Consider the following 18,079-nt stretch of genomic DNA (forward strand, 5'->3'; position numbering starts at 1 on the left):
CTAAAAATGAGTTCAATGAAAATGAAAACAATTTTCGAGAAAAAGTCATCACAACTTTTTTAATATATTTTTGTCATTTTTTAGTTTCTAGCATCAATATTAACTATGTAACGCTCAAAATAAAGTTGGATACTTTTTTTGGTAAACAAATCGTAAAAATCACCCTCTAATTAGCATTTCAAATGAAATTAATTGTTACCGCTTCACAAGTTACTTGACTTATGTATTGCTTATATTATGATCTGTAAGTTTTACCGCTTCAAAGTGCTCATTTTTGAAAACAATTTGGTTTTAAATTAAAAAAAATTATAATTGTGAAAAAAATTTGTTTTTTTTTTCAAAATAGCTTTATTAATTATTGGTGACACCAAAAATCTTAACTAGTATAAAAAATATAAGTTTTGCTATTGTGAATATTTTGGACTTTTTGTTTTCCTGAAGACAAAAATTGGTTATAAAGATATGTCTGTTCAAATTTTGAATACACTCGTGATTAGTGACTCGTTTAAGCCCATTTGACTACAGCCTTTTCAAAGATAGGCACTTTGAACCAACGAATCTTACATATCTTAAAAACAATAAGTAAAGTAATTTGTGAAGCGGTAATATCATTTCGGATGCTAATTAGAAAGTGATTTTCACGACTTTTTTACGGACAAAAAAAAAGATACCAACATTATTTTGATCGAAATTTACTTACTTTTGATGTTAGAAACTTAAAAAAAAACAATAGAGTGTAAAAACAGTAAATTAATATTTATTCTATCGTTTTTCATACTCACATGATTGATCACTTTACGCCAGCCGTTTTTATAAATAATGAAACTCAAAAATTTTCTACATCCAAAATTCCAGTCATAATTAAAAACCTTATGATTAAAAACCTCATTAGTATCGGAAAACTAACTAAACACAGCTTTTAAAAAATGAACATTGGAATAAAATTTATATCAATAAATTAGATTCTGAAATTGCATAATATGATACATTTATAAATAAGTTAAATAATTACATACAAACCTCTAGGGAGATAAAACGCTTAAAAAATATATCAAAAAACCCCTGGATAACGGTGGGGTTGACATCTTTTATAAAACGACGAGATTGACTTAAAAAGAAATTAGTGTCTATATTATGTACAGGGTGTTTGGTAAAGAATGGGCCATAGCTTAACCTCAGGTTCCTGAGGTTAAAATAGGCCGATATAAGCTAACTTACCTAAGTACAAAGTTTATAATAACCGAGATACAGGGTGTTAAAATTAAACTTTTTTTTTTAATTTATTATTGAATATTTCCTGACAGGTAGGAGATAAAAACACGAAATTTGGTATTTGGAGGTTTTTTGGGTCGAGAAAACTAAATTCCTTACCAAAAATTATCTATTAGCCAGAGGGCGCCACATACGCCTTTCAGCACTCATTTATTACGTTCAATTTTTTTATCCCTTACTCTGTATAATTTTGAAATTAAAATTTTTATTCTCCTATTAGTTTTACTGAAAATATGTACATATACTTTTTCATCTCCCTAAACTCAACTGTTTTCGATTTTAACGCATTTTAAATCTGCGATACACCATCATTTTTAGCATAATATCATTGTAGTTACACCCGAAAAATAACTTAAAACCATAAAATTGTCAAAAAATGTATCGCAAATTTCTTCAAATGGAATTTGCGATGCAATGACATAAATTTGAGAACTGGCACAATTATTATGGTTTTAAGTTATTTTTCGGGTGGAACTACATTGATATTATGCTAAAAATGATGGTGTATCGCAGATTTAAAATGCGTTTATCTCGAAAAAGGTTGAGTTTAGGGAGATAAAAGAAGTATATCTTTTGTAAGTAAAAATAATAGGAGAATAAAAATTTTAATGTCAAAATTATACAGAGTGAGGGATAAAAAAATTGAACGTAATAAATAAGTGCTGAATGGCGTATGTGGCGCCCTCTGGGCAATAGATAATTTTTGGTAGGGAATTTAGTTTTATTGACCCAAAAATACCCCCACATACCAAATTTCATGTTGTTATCTCATACCTGTCAGGAAATATTCAATAATAAATGAAAAAAAAGTTTAACTTTGACACCCTGTATCTCGGTTATTATAAACTTTGTACTAAGGTAAGTTAGCTTAAATCGGTATATTTTAACCTCAGAAACCTGAGGTTAAGCTATGGCCCATTCTTTACCAAACACCCTGTATAGTGTTTTGTTATCCTTACCACTATTGTCTATATTTAAAATTTAATTTCAATTTTTAAGAATTACCTACCTTTATAAAAGTACAGGTTGAATGATGACGGTTCAATAAACACGAGTATCGAGCCTATTGTATTGGGATTATTTTTATGGCCGTATAAAACTTGCAATGCATGGGCTTTGGAAAGCAGGTTAAACGTGTATGGAACCTTACAACAGGGCTCCCTGTATATCAATAATTTTGTTTTCAAATTTTTTGAGGAATAGGTATTCCTCGTTTTTATTTACGTTTAAGTACAAACACAAAAATTAAAATCTATTAAGCAGTTACATTTCTTATGTGTGTATTTGTGTAGTTCAAAATGTCCCCATCAAATTAGAAACAAAATAAGCAAAAAGCGCATTAAAGCGGGCCCCTGCGGGGCCCAGGCCCTGGTTCTTCGGAACCCGCGGAACCATGCTCAGTACGCCACTGTATACACTAATCTGTAATTGCTTTTTCTTTTGACTCTTATTAAAAGTAAAAATTTATTTTTTTAATGTTTTATTTCTTACTATGGAACAAGTTATTCAATAATTATTGTTTCTTTTTCAATTTCAACGGGTATGTGTCTAAATCCCTAGAAGTTTGGAAAAATATGTGCTTAATAATGTTATAAAATATTCTCTGACGTTAAAAATCTCAATATTTATGAAAAATCTCAATAAAAAATGTAAACTCGAACGCAAAGCTAACAGCTTAAAAAAACAAAAATAAAATATTCTTTATTAACTGTGCTTTTTATATTACCTCGTCCGCCTGTCTGAGCATAATAAAAGAAAACAAAATAAATTTATTTTATAGTCGAAATAAAGTTTTAGTAGGAAAATGAGTAAAAAATAAAAATTCCGTAATTAAAGCCGGGACAGTATTCCTTTATTACTTTCTTGTCTTTGAGGGTATTTTTTTTGGGAGATTCTTTCCAGATGTTTGCTCTCGGAAAGATGGCGTCGTAAACTAAGTTTCAATTAACTGAAAGCACTTGGACCTTTTCGTTTGTTCTCTCTTTTCAGTGCGGTCAAAACTGACTAGGCAAATATAAAGTATTGTAGAAAAAATATTAAAAAGATTGTGAATATGGTGCATATTTTAATACCAATAAATAGCGTATCTACTTAAGTTGACAAGATATCTGAAACGTTTTTATTATTAATTTTACGAAAAAATTTAGAAATTATAAAAAGTTCTGTATGGTCTAGAACCTATGATACAACCATTAGATTTAAAATTTTATGAGTATTATCCGAGGAATCCCAAAAAATATGAATTTCGCTCAAGAGTAAAGTACCTTTATTAATATCGATTTTAATTGGGAATAACACAGCTAACCACAGTTTAACTTTAAAATTAAGTTTATTAATATATGAGAAGAAGCAGTCCTATCTAACGCTCCTACTTATTTTTACCTATGTATATACACATATGTCCAAAAGTTTGGAATATTGGAATATTTCGTCTTTTTTTTTATATATAAACTTTTCTGAATAGTTATAACATCATTTTGTTTCAATTCTTAACAATGCTAAATAAATCTCAAAACCAGATAAACGATATGTAAAAAAATTATTTATTCTCTTGGAGTGAAAAACTTAGAAAATACAACTTACATTTAAAAATAAAATAGTGAAGAAAAAATAATTTTCAATAAAACTAATAATGAGTATTTCCTCCATTGGCCTGTATGCATGCCTGTAGGCGGTTTGGCATGCTGCCGATTAACTGGTCGAGCTGGGCTTGCGGAATTCTCTCCCATTCTTCACGAGCAGTATCTTTTAGTTCGTGAAGTGTAATAGGGGGATTGTTTCGCTTTTTGATGCATGTTTTGAGAATGTCCCAAGCATGTTCAATAACGTTCATATCGGGGGAATTCGAGGGCCACTGTAATGTAGATATTCCTTCTTCTTCAAGAAAATTTTGTACTGCTGCTGTTCGATGAGGAGGTGCGTTGTCATGCATAAACACAAATTCATCACCTACTGCCCCTCGGAATAGATGTACGACAGGATTCAAAACATCCTCGATGTACACAGCACCAATGACACTTCTCTCCAGAACCAGCAGTGGCGTCCGTGTACCACTCATAATACCACCCCAAACCATAATACTGCCACCTTCAAACGGGACACGCGGTTGGGCTGTTTCTAGTCGGGCTTGTCGTCCTGGGGCCCTCCAAACCAGTGTTCTTCGCGAATCAGATACCAAGCCAATTTTTGACTCATCAGAGAACATCACGTTATTCCAGTTAGGACCATGTTGCACCATTTCTCTAGCCCATTGCAACCTTACTATTTTGTGTTGGTAGGTTAGTTTAGGAACATGTAAGGGCCTTCTACGATACAAATTTACCGCATGTAGTCAGCGTGTTATTGTTTGCCGTGAAATATTCAGTCCTTGCAGCCTAGAAATTTCTCTGGATATATCACTTGTGGATTCCAAACGATTTCTTCGAGCTATCAATGTTATCTGCCGATCTTGTGCTGCTGTTGTACATCGACTTCTACCACTTCTGGGACGATCCTTGACGTCATTTGTCTCTTGGAATTTTTTTTAAATTTTAGATACAACACTCTGAGTAACATCAACAATATTCGCGATATCACTTTGACTAAAGCCCTGTTGTAACAAAGCAATTACCCTAGATCTGTCAAAGTGAGATATCATGTTTCTAGGCATTTTTAAATGGCCCAATTCAAATTTAAACACAGACTGAAATAATGTGTGAATACGCTAATCAGTTGAATGTTACCAAAATGGGCAAAATGATACAAAAACGATTCAAAGTTTTTATCATTTTCATGTAAAAACGCTCTAAAATGAATATCAACAACAGTTTTGAAACCACCATAGGCGTAGATATATTATTTTGTAGATATTCCAAACTTTTGGACATGTGTGTACACTGTTGGAGATTGATTCCAGTACAGCTTTTGGATCATCCTCATATATTTTCCATCAATACCGATTTCCCTTAACGCCTGTATTAACACATGTTTCACACTGTCAAAGGTTGTTTGGTAATCGATAAAGCAAATAAATATATCCCTTCTCTGATTACAGCATTTTTGCTAAACCATTCTCTGATGTTCCTAATCCGTTCTCGAAATCAAACTGAGTGTCTTCCATTCTCTCTTCACATTTGGAATTGCTACGAAAGTTGACTTCAGCCAATCTCACTATTGTCTTCTTCTTCAAGTGGCATCTCCGCGGCAATCATCATAGCTATTCGGATTTTAGGGACGGCTTCTTTGAAAAGTTCATGTTATGTACATCCTTACCATTCTCTCAAGTTGCACAGCCACAATATTCTACGTCTCCCTGTACGTCTTTTTCCTTGAATCTTTCCCTGCATAATCAATTGGAGCAAGTTGTACTCTCTCCACGTGTAATATGTCCGAAATATTCCAATTTCATTGTTTTAAGGGAATTTAACAGTTCTATTTATTTATTCATCTTTCTCCGAACCTCTTTGTTTGTGACGTGTTCTGTCCACGATATTTTCAGAATTATTCTGTACACCCACAGCTCAAACGATTTCAGTTTTTTCATTGATCTTGCATTCAAGGTCCAATGGACCAAGCTTCCATTCCATGAAACAAAGTCGAGAAAACGTAGCACCTACCCAACCTAACACTTAACTATAACTTCTAATCTACAGAGCACTCTTTTCATTTTGTTAAAATTTTCTGTAGCCTTTTCTATTCTGATTTTGATTTCTTGAAAGCAGCTACCTGTAGAATTGATCACTGTTCCAAGATATACATGTTCTCTCTTTCCAGTCCTGACCCCCCGGAGGGAGTGTAGTGGTCGACGTGATGTCGTGTATTGTACGTCTTCAAAGATCTCTATCTCCGGTCATTTCTTTTAACTCATGCATAGGTCTTTTACATATTCCTGTAATTTGATCGATCCATCTTGTTGGGGATCTTCCTCGTGATCTTTGACCTTTCACCTTTCCTTGTATAATGAGTCTTTCCGTGTTTTCTGTGTTTGCTCTCATAACATGTCCAAAGTATTTTAATTGTTGGAGATGGACTTTACTGGAGAGTCGTTGGCTAACTTTTAGCTCTCTTAAAATTGAATTATTTGTTCTATGGTCAGTCCAAGGAATTCGTAGCATATGTCTCCAGCAGAACATTTCAGTGGCGTCTATCTTTCTTCTTTCCGAATTTCTCAGGATCCAAGATTCACATCCGTAGGTCAGTATTGGGAATATTAAGCAGTTGATCAACCTTATCTTTAACGGTCTTGAAATTTGACACTCCTTCCATGTTGTGGTCGTTTTTGCTGTGGCGAATTTTGCTAGATCACATCTGCGTTTTATTTCTTCCTGTAGTGACCGTGTGTTTGTGATTATTGATCCCAGATATAAGTATGAGCTCACAACTTCAAACCAATCAATTATTGTGGTTATGTGTGGATGATTATTATGTAGTCTATCCTCTATCATGATCTTTGTCTTTCATATGTTTAATTGCAGACCAAATATTTGACTTTCGTTTTCAACCAGTCTTATAAGATCAATCAGCTCTGCTTGACTATTTGCAAGAAAGGCTGTGTCATCTGCTTAACGTAGGTTGTTTATTTTATGACCATTTATTGAGATGCCTTTTTCCCATCCTTCAAATGCTCTTCTCATAATATGCTCTCCATATATATTGAATAATTGTGGAGATAGTATACATCCCTGTCTGACACCCCGTTCTGGATGAAATTAGTTTGAAAGTGTGTCAAGCACTTTAACTGATCCAGTAGTGTGTTCATATAGTTCAGTTATAAGCGAAATAAGGTGTTGGGGTACGCCTACTCCTTTTCTAAGCATACCTAATCTACCTAATCTATAAAGCTTATGTACAGTGGAATATTGAATTCCCTAGATTTTTCGATTATCTGTCTTATATCCAACAGGTGTTCTCGAGTACCTCTACCTTTGGTAAATCCAGTTTGCTCTTGTGAAATTTCTCTTTGAAGGAATGTTTTTACTCCCTCATTAATTTATATTTAACATTATTTTACTGGCATGTGATATAAGAGAAATAGTTCTATAATTGTCTTATTTATGGAAGCTGCCTTTTTATGAATTGTCGTTATTGTAGATTTTGTCCAGTCTTCAGGCCATTGTTTAGAATGCCATATTTGGTTACAGAGTAGATGAAGTAATTTTACGCAGTTTCTTCTGTGGTTTTGAGCATTTCTGCTATTATCATATCTGGACCTGGTGTTTGACTATATTTGAGCTTAATGATCGCGAGTCTAACTTCATTTTCAAGTATATCAGGCTCTTCTTCTACCTCATCAAAGATTTGGTTAACAGGTTCTTGGCGTTGATCATCTTTATATAGGTCCCTGCAATACGATCTCCATGTCTCTGTATATTTTCTCTGTTTGTTCTCAAAGTTCCAGTGTTGTCTTCAATGGCCCAAGTCTCTTGATAAGTAGCGTATTTTTTTAAATAGATCTCTCGGCTGAGTATTCTGATCATGTCTCTCAATTTATTTGCATATACTTTGATAGTACAGTTTTTTATCTGCCTTGCATCTTCGTTTTATTTCTTTATTGAGGTTTCTTTATACTAGCTTTTTCCCTTTCACTATGCACACCACTTTGACAAAGATTTCTTCTGTTCTCAATGATTTGAAAGGTTTTATCTGTATATATGTTTCTTATATCTGTATATATGTTAATACAGGCATATATATTGACTTATATATGTTTCTTATACATGTTAATACAGGCCTATATATTGGACTTAAACACTTTAATTTCTGTTTTTCTTATTATTTCTTTTTTATTTATGAATTTATTGTTCATTGCATAGTATAGGTTCATCGTTTTTTGAATTTTATTATTAATTTTTGTTTCCTGTCTTCCGTTGTCTTCTAATTCTACTCCTAAGTATTGGAAGATTCGTGCTTGTTTTATATTTACTTCTGCTATTTTTTTCTATTTATTTGAAATGGATGAATTGGATTAAATTATCTTAAAATTATCTGAGAAATCTCCGGTCTTAGTTTGTCAGGAGAGTTTCTGGATACCCTGTGTAATAATCTAAATAATAGAATAAAATTTACAATAATAGCCCGATCAAAGAAAAATCTGACCTCACAAAAAATAAAGGAAGGATGAAAATTTGAAAATAAATAGTTGAAATTGTCTATTATTACCTAAGAAAAAGTTTACATATTTATTTATTTACAAAAAAGTTTATTTATTTTACAAAAATGGAGGGGAATATCCCCTCTCGAAGGTGAAAAATACACATTCAAAATAAGACCGGAATTGGATAAAATGATTAATTCTAATATTCTATAGAGTTTTTCACTTAGTCAATATTTTTCGAGTTATTTGCGAGTGAATATGTTCATTTTTAACAAAAAAAAACATGTTTTTGGACGGTTTTTCGGAAATAACTCAAAAAGTAAGTATTTTATTGAAAAAAATATTCTTTAGAAAATATAGCTTATGAAAAACTGAAAAAATGGTGTATGCCTGAGGTCTGCAGACCCAGTAGATGCAGAGTTGTAGCTAATGAAAAGTAGGTTCTTCTTCGTCAAATTCCAAATCGAATATTTCAATGTGAAATAACCCAAAAATGGAGCACTTTTTGGGAAAAATTCATTTCAACTTTTTAAAGCTTTTAAAAAAAGGTTTATTTTTGTTTATTAAAAAAACTTCTAACATTAAAATTAAGTGAGTTACGCTTAAAATACTGTTGGTCCTTTTTATTATTTGATAAAAAAATCGCGAAAATCACCCCCTAATTAACATCACAAATAAATTTTATCATTACCACTTGACAAGTTACTTTGCTTATGTATTATTTATATGATCTGTAAGTTTCATCGGTTCAAAGTGCTAATTTTTGAAAAAGCTGTAGTTAAAATGGCCTGAACGAGTAACTAATCACGAGTTTAGGCAAATTTTGAACAGCCATAGCATAACCAATATTTGTCTAACAAGAAAACAAAAAATCAAAAATATTCAGAAAAGCAAAACGAACATTTTATTATTCTTTGAGATTTTTGGTATTACTAATAAGTTAAGTTAATTCCATAAAAAATCCCATTTTTCTCAAAATTAAAAAAAAATGTTTTATTTAAATATACTTTTTTTTTAAATGAGCACTTTGAACCAATGAGACTTATAGATGATATTAACAATACATAAATAAAGTAACTTGTGAAGCGGTAACGATTAATTTTTTTGGAAACTAATTAGGGGGTGATTTTCGCGATTTGTTTAGCAAAAAATAAAAAGACTAGCAATATTTTGAGTGTAACTCACTTACTTTTAATGTCAGAAGTTTTTTTAAAAAACAGAAATAAACCTTTTTTTAAACACTTTCAAAAAGTTGTAAGTAATGCATTTTCCCCGAAAAGAGCTTCGTTTTTGGGTTATTTCAAATTGAATTATTCGATTTGGAATTTGACGAAGAAGAACCTATTTTTCATTAGCTACAACTCTGCTCCTACTAGGTCTACAGACCTCGTGCATACACCATTTGTTCAGTTTCTTATGAGCTATATTTTGTTAAGAATATTTTTTTCGCTAAAATACTTACTTTTTGAGTTATCTGCGAAAAACCGACCAAATACATGTTTTTTTTAGTCAAAAATGAACATATTCACTCGCAAATAACTCAAAAAGTATTAAATTGGTGGAAAAACTCTATAGAACAAAAGTTATTTATAGTTGAAAGACTGATAAGTTTGTACACACTTGAATGAATAAGGGAAAATGAAAATGTAGTATGTCAAAGTGTGTAAGTAATTTATTTCCTTAGCTGAGCGCTTTCGACATAAACGTCATCATCGGAGCTAATGGTCAAATACTAAAAAAGTACCGCTACATAGAGGTGTAAACAAGTGCATCTTAGGAATGTAAATTTGATTTTTAAATTGTGAATGCTAACTTAGTCCTCCGTACAACAGCAAACAGCAAAAAAACAGAAAGAAACGGCCACATACACGTTGCACAAAAACATATAAACTTTTTTCATGGTACGGGTGTCGATATCACCCGTCCATCCTTAGCCTAGTAACAACTAGGTCAGTCAGCTGTTGTTACTAGGCCAAGGATGGACGGGTGATATCGACACCCGTACCATGAAAAAAGTTTATATGTTTTTGTGCAACGTGTATGTGGCCGTTTCTTTCTGTTTTTTTGCTGTTTGCTGTTGTACGGAGGACTAAGTTGGCATTCACAATTTAAAAATCAAATTTACATTCCTAAGATGCACTTGTTTACACCTCTATGTAGCGGTACTTTTTTAGTATTTGACCATTAGCTCCGATGATGACGTTTATGTCGAAAGCGCTCAGCTAAGGAAATAAATTACTTACACACTTTGACATACTACATTTTCATTTTCCCTTATAAAAGTTATTTAGAATTAGTCATTTTATACAATTTCGGACTTATTTTGAACGTATATTTTTTCACTCATGAGAAAATATTTTTCACCCCGTATTTTCCAAGTTTTGTAAAATGGAGGGGATGTAAAATTGTAAACTTTTTCTTATATAATAATAGACAATTTCAACTACCTATTCCCAAATTTTCATCCTTCCTTTATTTTTTGGAGGTTTTCGTAAAATTTTGTGTTCCCTGATCGGGCTATAAAGCAATACAATGAAATTAATATTAATATTCGTTTGTATTAATCAAAATGAAATGGTATTTGTTCGTTAAACATTTGTGCTTCGATGGCCGCTTTAGAACAAACCGTATGTTATTTAACAAGCGTGTGATACATTTTCAGCTTCACCGGAATCCACCTCTTCGTATTTGCAGTGGGAACGGGGTCTGAAACTGGAACGCCTAGTGAAGTGGCGAATTCAATTCCCTAAAAGCATGTCGAATCAAAAAGGCTGGCTTAGATATATGAGCTGAATAACAATCCAGCTCAACACTGCCTGGACACCTAATAGAATCAGACTCGAATGCGGGCTGAATTTTTTGCCTATTTTCCACGTAAAAGCCAACGGACAGACAAATCTAATTCTTAATTGAAATATTTGTGGAAATGCTGGCTAAAGAAAATTTATTATAGACGAGAGTGTCTTTGCGGAAATTTCAACGCTTGGCGTGCTAACGCTAAAACCATATATTCTCATTTCGAGCACGTTCTTTCATTAATTTCGACGAAACTGGGGTTTAAAAAGTACAAAAATTCTTTCAATGTGTCCTTGCTTATCAGGTGTAAAGCAAATATAGAACATAAATAGAGAGTGTGTATGTTATCCTGAAATTTCAAATAAACTCCTGTAAATCTTTTCACGTTATAATGCTCCAATGTATTTTCAAAACATACAAATTTGTGCTGGGATGGTTGGATACTCTTTGGTAAAATATTCTGAAAGTGGAAGTAAACTTTACTATCTGTTTCTATTTTTTTAACCTTTTTTATTAGAAAGATAGAAAAAATATTTCTATTATTTATTTAGTAGTTTAATTTAGCAAAATTTATAGTTTTTTTCAATAGTTATTAAAATGGACTGCCCACAAACCTGCTAGGAAATATGGCAGTCGGCAGTCGCTCATAAACGCCCAGACAAACGCTGATATGGTATTCATTGATCTTGAGAAAGCATATGATAGAGTTTCTCGAGAGATTCTGAGGTGGGCACCCAATAAGAAAGGAGTTCCTGGTGAATATGTAAAGATTGTGAGAGATATGTATGAGGAAGTAACGACTAGTGTTACGACAGGTGTGGGATATACTGATAAATTTCATTTCTAAAGTAGGATTGCGTCAAGGCTCGGTGCTTAGTCCGTATTCTCATTAGTTTTGGACCAGATAACAGCGGAACTACAGAGTAACATTCCAAGGTGCTTAATGTATGCTGATGATGTAGTGTTGATAGGAAATAATGAAAGAGACTTACAAAAACTGGAACAGTGGAGACAAACTCTGGAGGAAAAAGGTTTAAAACTTAGTAGGACAAAAACAGGAAGTTTGGAATGTTCATTTAAAGATGGAGTTACTACAAATAAAATGGCATCTTTGGATGGTGAAATGATTGTGAAAAGCAATAGTTTTAAGTACCCAGGATCGGTATTACAGAGTAATGGAGAAATAGATGGAAATGCATGCAGTAGAATTAGGGCTGGGAAAATTTTATAAAACAGCCATAAGACTGGCTATGAGGTACGGAACTGAATGTTGGGCAGTGAAAAAGAAAGAGAAACAACGAATGCATGTGGCGGAAATGAGAATTCTTAGATGGATGCGTGGAGTGACAAAAAAAGATAAAATTAGAAATGAGTATATTAGGCATGGCACCAATTGATGCCAAAATGAGAGAGCATAGGTTAAGATGGTTTGGTCATGTTCAATGTCGAGACGTTAGTCACCCAAAAGGAATAATTGCTGAAGTGCAGATTCCTGGAAAGAGTAGGAGAGGAAGAACAAAGAAGACCAAAGAAGACCTTGGGGGAGACGATAAGGCAGGATATGTTGGTAAAGGGGATTAATATTTATATGACCCAAGATAGAATTTTGTGGAGAAATGTAATTAGGGAAGCCGACCCCGCATAGATATAAAGCAAAGAGATAATGAATTGAAAAGGTGCACTGATTCAAATATTTGGAATACACAGTAAATGATAAGTGGGATCTAGACGTAGAGATCAAGATCCGAATTAAAATGGCCAGATCTAGATTCATAAAAGTAAAAAAATTAGCATCTGATGATGATCCACGAAATGTTACGTACTCTCTACGATAGGTAGGTACTTTACGATGTAGAAGAGTGGACATTAGCAGCAGCAATTATAAAAAAAAGTTAGATGCTTTAGAAATGTGGCTGTACTGACGCATACTGACAATACCTTGGAAAGACAAATTGACCAATATAGAGGTATTGAGACGAATGGCCAAAGGGATGGAATTATTAACTACTGTTAAAAGAAAGAAAGCGATATATCTTGGCCACAATTAAATTATAGGTAATTATAATATATATTGAGTCTTTGAAATCGGTCTTATTATTTTTGCCGATTGGTTGGATTTTTTTATGTATCATTTCCAACAAGCAATAAAGCTTCGTAAGTTACTCTTCTTATAAGCCAGTGTAACGATACGAAACGAATCGAAATAATACCGAATAATAATACTTCAATCATCCATAAAAGCTATCGTTCACCCTGGCCTAGCTCAGTCTCCCAAGGTGTGTGTTCGTCTTGTCCTAATCTTAAATATGAACTATGAAAATCTGGATTGGAAGCAAATAAAACAATACTTTAACCAATCATGTTTATTTTTCAATAAAGGTAGATATACACTAAGCGTCAAAATTAACGTACCACCTTAAAAGTGGGACATTTTTGATGTGTCGTATTTCCTAAACCTGTTGTCCGACTTAAGTGACTTTTTTAATATGTTACAGCTTTATTGTTCAAGAATATCGATGTAATAATATTGTTGCTAAAGAGGTAAGTGTCACTTTATACCGGGTGTAACAATGATAGTGTGTTTTTTCCTCAAAGTTCGGAACACCCTGTGGAATATTCCAGCGCATATAAAATATTAAAATTAAAACTTAACTGTAGCCTTAAGCTTTCTTAATATTTTTCTTTTTGATTCATTCGCTTATGTTGGATAATAAAAAGTTGGGTACTTTAACAACTAGCAACGTTCTTCATCAATACAGGGTGTTTCGAAATAAGTGCGACAAACTTAATTGTGCATGAAAAATAATGACCGTTTGTTTTATAAACATATGTCCGCAAATGCTTCGTTTCCGAGATACGAGATGTATCTTTTTTTTCTTACAAACTGACGATTTATTTATTGCTCTAAAACCGGTTGAGATATGCAAATGAAATTTGGTAGGTTTTAAGAGGTAGTTATTGCGCATTTTTTGACTTACAACTAAGAATTTTATATTCACCATTGGCGTGCATACGAGTAATATGACCGGGTAATATGACCCGTATTCACGCCAATGGTAAGTATAAAATTCTTAGTTGTATGTCACAGAATGCGCAATAAATACCTCTTTTTTATAGCCTTTTTTTCTATTTGAAATGTCGAATAAAGGCCTCTCCCATTTCTCGCCATTCATCTCTGTTGTGTGTGAGGCGTTTCACCATTGGTCCTGCGACTCTTCTGATGTCATCGCTCCAACGCATTTGAGGTCTTCCTCTTGGTCTCTTCGCTTCGTACGGTCGCCAGTTTCCAACTTCCTTGCTCCATCTACCATTTTCGAGACGTTCGTTGTGTCCAGCCAATTTTCATTTTAATTTACCCGCTTGTTCCACGGCATCCCTTACTTTTGTTTTGTTTCGGGTTGCTTCGTTTGTTTGCCGATCTATGAGTGAGATACCAAGCATCTGTCGTTCCATGGCTCTTTGAGTTTTTCCAATCTTGTCCATGTTCATTTTTGTGAATGTCCAGGTTTGAGCTCCGTAAGTGAGAACGGGAAGGATACAAGAATCGATCACTTTGGTTCGAAGGTATTGTGGTATCTTTTTGTCTTTTAGTATATATGAGAGTTTTCCGAATGCAGCCCATCCCATTTTTACTCGTCTGCTTATTTCGGTAGTTATCTCTTAAAACATTCTAAATTTCATTTGCATACCTCAACCGGTTTTAGAGAAATAAATAAATAATCAGTTTGTAAGAAAAAATTCAACATCTCGTATCTCGAAAATAAAGCATTTGCGTACATATGTTTATAAAGCAAACGGTCATTATTTTTTAATTCAGAATTACTCTTTAAATTTTGTTGCACTTATTTAGAAACACCCTGTATTGATGAAGAACGTTGCTAGTTGTTAAAGTACCTAACTTTGTTATTATCCAATATAAGCGAATGAATCAAAAAGCAAAATGTTAAGAAAACCTAAGACTGCAGTTGAGTTTTATTTCAATATTTTACATACGCTGGAATATTCCACCGGGTGTTCCGAACTTTGAGGAAAAAGACACACTAACATTGTTACACTCGGTATACAATGACACTTACCTGTTTAGCAACAATATTATTACAACGATATTGTTGAATAATAAAGCTATAAGATATAAAAAAAAAAGAATGTGTGTGTACTTTGTACGCACGTAAGAATTTATACTTCTATTACATGATTTCAACGAAATTAATATACTTTAAACAGTTTATTTATATTTTATTTAAATATTAAACTAATTTTAAAACTTCCTACTTCTTAAAAATTTTTATTAAAACAGTGCCAAAAATTAAAATATTAAAAGAATAAAACACACACAAATAAACACATTGAAAAATGCCACAAATGATTTCTGAACAATGTAGGAAAATTTTTTAACTAAATACGTATTTTCTGAAAAAAAAAATTATATAATAAACTGACAATCATAAAATGTATGAAAAAAATAAAAAAATAAAAGTTTCCATTGGCGTTCGAACCCGCTTATCAGCGCAGTTATTATTGAAATTCATTCACCTTAAACTTTTACCCACGGAGACCATGTGTCATCATGTGCGAATATCAACTAACTAAACGGATTAAACTTTTGACGGTTCTGAATTTAACCAAATTATTTTGATTTTGAATTGAAATTATTTAGAATTGAAAGAAATATTAGAATACAACAAAACATAGAGTAAGAAAACAATATATTAGGTGAACATTGATAGAAATTTTGATGGTAATCAAATTATGTAAATCAAAGCATTACATACTATTTTAGTAGGTTCTTTTTAAATTTTCCAAATAGGTAGGTCCTACCTATGAAAGTTTTTATTAGGATACTGACACATTTACAATTATTACGTACCTGTCGCTTTTAAAAACTATTTAAAAAGTCATTACAATATTCTAAAATTGCATTTTTCTCTGCCATCAAAACAATAAAAAATAATATACACAACATTAATTTGTTTATCCAAAATCTCCATATTAAACAATTATTGACAGATGATTTTAACACCCAATCAGATCCCGTATAACGTTTACACCATACTGTCTGTGTGCGCATGCGCGCAGAATTATGAAATTTTACTCTCAATCGCGCCTAAAGAAGTATAACTTCAAAAATCACTCAAATCGGACAACAGGTTTAGGAAATACGATACATCAAAAATGTCCCATTTTTAAGGTGGTGCGTTAATTTTGATGCTTAGTGTAACAAAAATTTGACTTATTAAACGTAATAACAAATATATTCAGATTCTTGTCAAAAACTAACAAATCCTTTACGTTTTAACCCAACGTGATCGTGTGTATACCTACGCGTGTCCTAGACAGAACACAGAACCAACCTGTCAATTCTGGAAGGGCTCCATATATAAGACGGATATTAAAAAAAGTAAACAGAGCATGTCTAAAGTACTTCTGCCACATAGCCAGAAAAACGTGGACCATGGAACTCCGTAGGTAAAAAGCCCAAGATCAAGAGGAAGATCTCCAACACAATGGGCAGACCAAAATTTCATGAAGACTCCGGTTGAAAAATCCCTACTTGATGCCATCTTCTTCATCCAGCCTCAAAAGTCCAGTGCTGAACATAGGCCTCCTCCCCTTGTTTCCAACCCCATCTATCCTGCACCGCTCTCATCCAGTTTTTATTTAGCTTTCTTAAGTCGTCAGTCCATCTTGTAGGCGGTCGACCGACGCTTCTGTTGTCTTCTCTTGACCTCCATTCTAATAACCTCTTTGTACATCTCCCATCTGTCCTTCTGGCTATGTGTCCTGCCCATCTCCACTTCAACCTGGCTATCCTTTCGATGACGTCAGTCACCTTGGTTCTTCCCCTGATCTCTTCGTTTTTGATTTTGTCTCGCAGAGTTATTCAGTTATTCCTAACATTGGACGCTCCATTCTTCTCTGCGTGACTCTTAGTTTGGTAGCCGAGGCTTTAGTTAAGGTAAGTGTTTCTGATCCATACGTCAAGGCTGGGAGGACGCACTGATCTAATACCTTTCTCTTAAGGCATGTGGGCAACTCACTTAAAAAATTTCTCTCAGTTTTCCAAATGCTGCGAACCCAAGGTCAATAATTGACTCGTAGATAGATATAATACCCGGGACATAAAATTACGATTGGCAGGGATAACCAGACTCATGAACTGAAAAGAAGAATTATTCTTCTTTTCAGTTCACGAGTCTGGTTATCCCTGCCAATCGTAATTTTATGTCCCGGGTATTATATCTATCTACGAGTTCTATTTCTTTCCCACCAATACTGATGTTCTGGTTGGGTACCAAATTTGTCATTATTTTTGTTATCGAAATGTTTATATTTAAACCTACATTTTCTGTAGCCATAACAAGTTCCTGTATTATCTCTCTTGCCATACCTAGATCCTCAGCTACTATGACTATATATCATCGGCGAAACGTAAGTTCTTTAGGTATTCTCCATCTATTTTTATTCCCTTTGCCATCCAATCCAAACTCTGAAAGCATGTTCTAAGACCGTATTAAAAAGTTTAGATGACATTGGGTCTCCTTGTCTAACCCCCCGTTCTATTTTTATGCGATTACTGTTAGTATGTAATTTGACGGTGGTTGTTTCCTGTAAGTATATTTTCTATAATAATTTTGTATACCTATAATCCAGCCTGCATTCTTTAAGCGCCCGTAATATGTTTGCTAATCTCCACTGTGTCAAAGGCTTTGTGAAAATCGATAAAAACCAGAATTAGAGGTTTATTGTATTCCACGTCTTTCTCTATTAGAATTTTTATACTTTGTAGATGATCATTTGTTCCGTAACTTTTTCAGAAACCTGCCTGTTCTCTTAGTTGATAAGACTCTAACTTTTCTCTTAACTATTATTCGTGTAAATAACTTATATAAATGGCTGAAGAGGCTAGTCGGTCTGTAATTCTCTAAATTGGCTTTTTCT

General features: G+C 33.2%; 1 protein-coding gene across 1 annotated transcript in view; it reads right to left on the minus strand.

Moving 5' to 3' along the window:
* The window catches only part of LOC114328633 (cell adhesion molecule Dscam2), a 384,871-nt gene that overhangs the window by 225,431 nt on the left and 141,361 nt on the right, over window positions 1-18,079 (minus strand). The window lies entirely within an intron of this gene.

The sequence above is a fragment of the Diabrotica virgifera genome, chromosome 2 (genome assembly GCF_917563875.1).
Source record: "Diabrotica virgifera virgifera chromosome 2, PGI_DIABVI_V3a".
In the NCBI taxonomy this organism is placed as follows: domain Eukaryota; kingdom Metazoa; phylum Arthropoda; class Insecta; order Coleoptera; family Chrysomelidae; genus Diabrotica; species Diabrotica virgifera.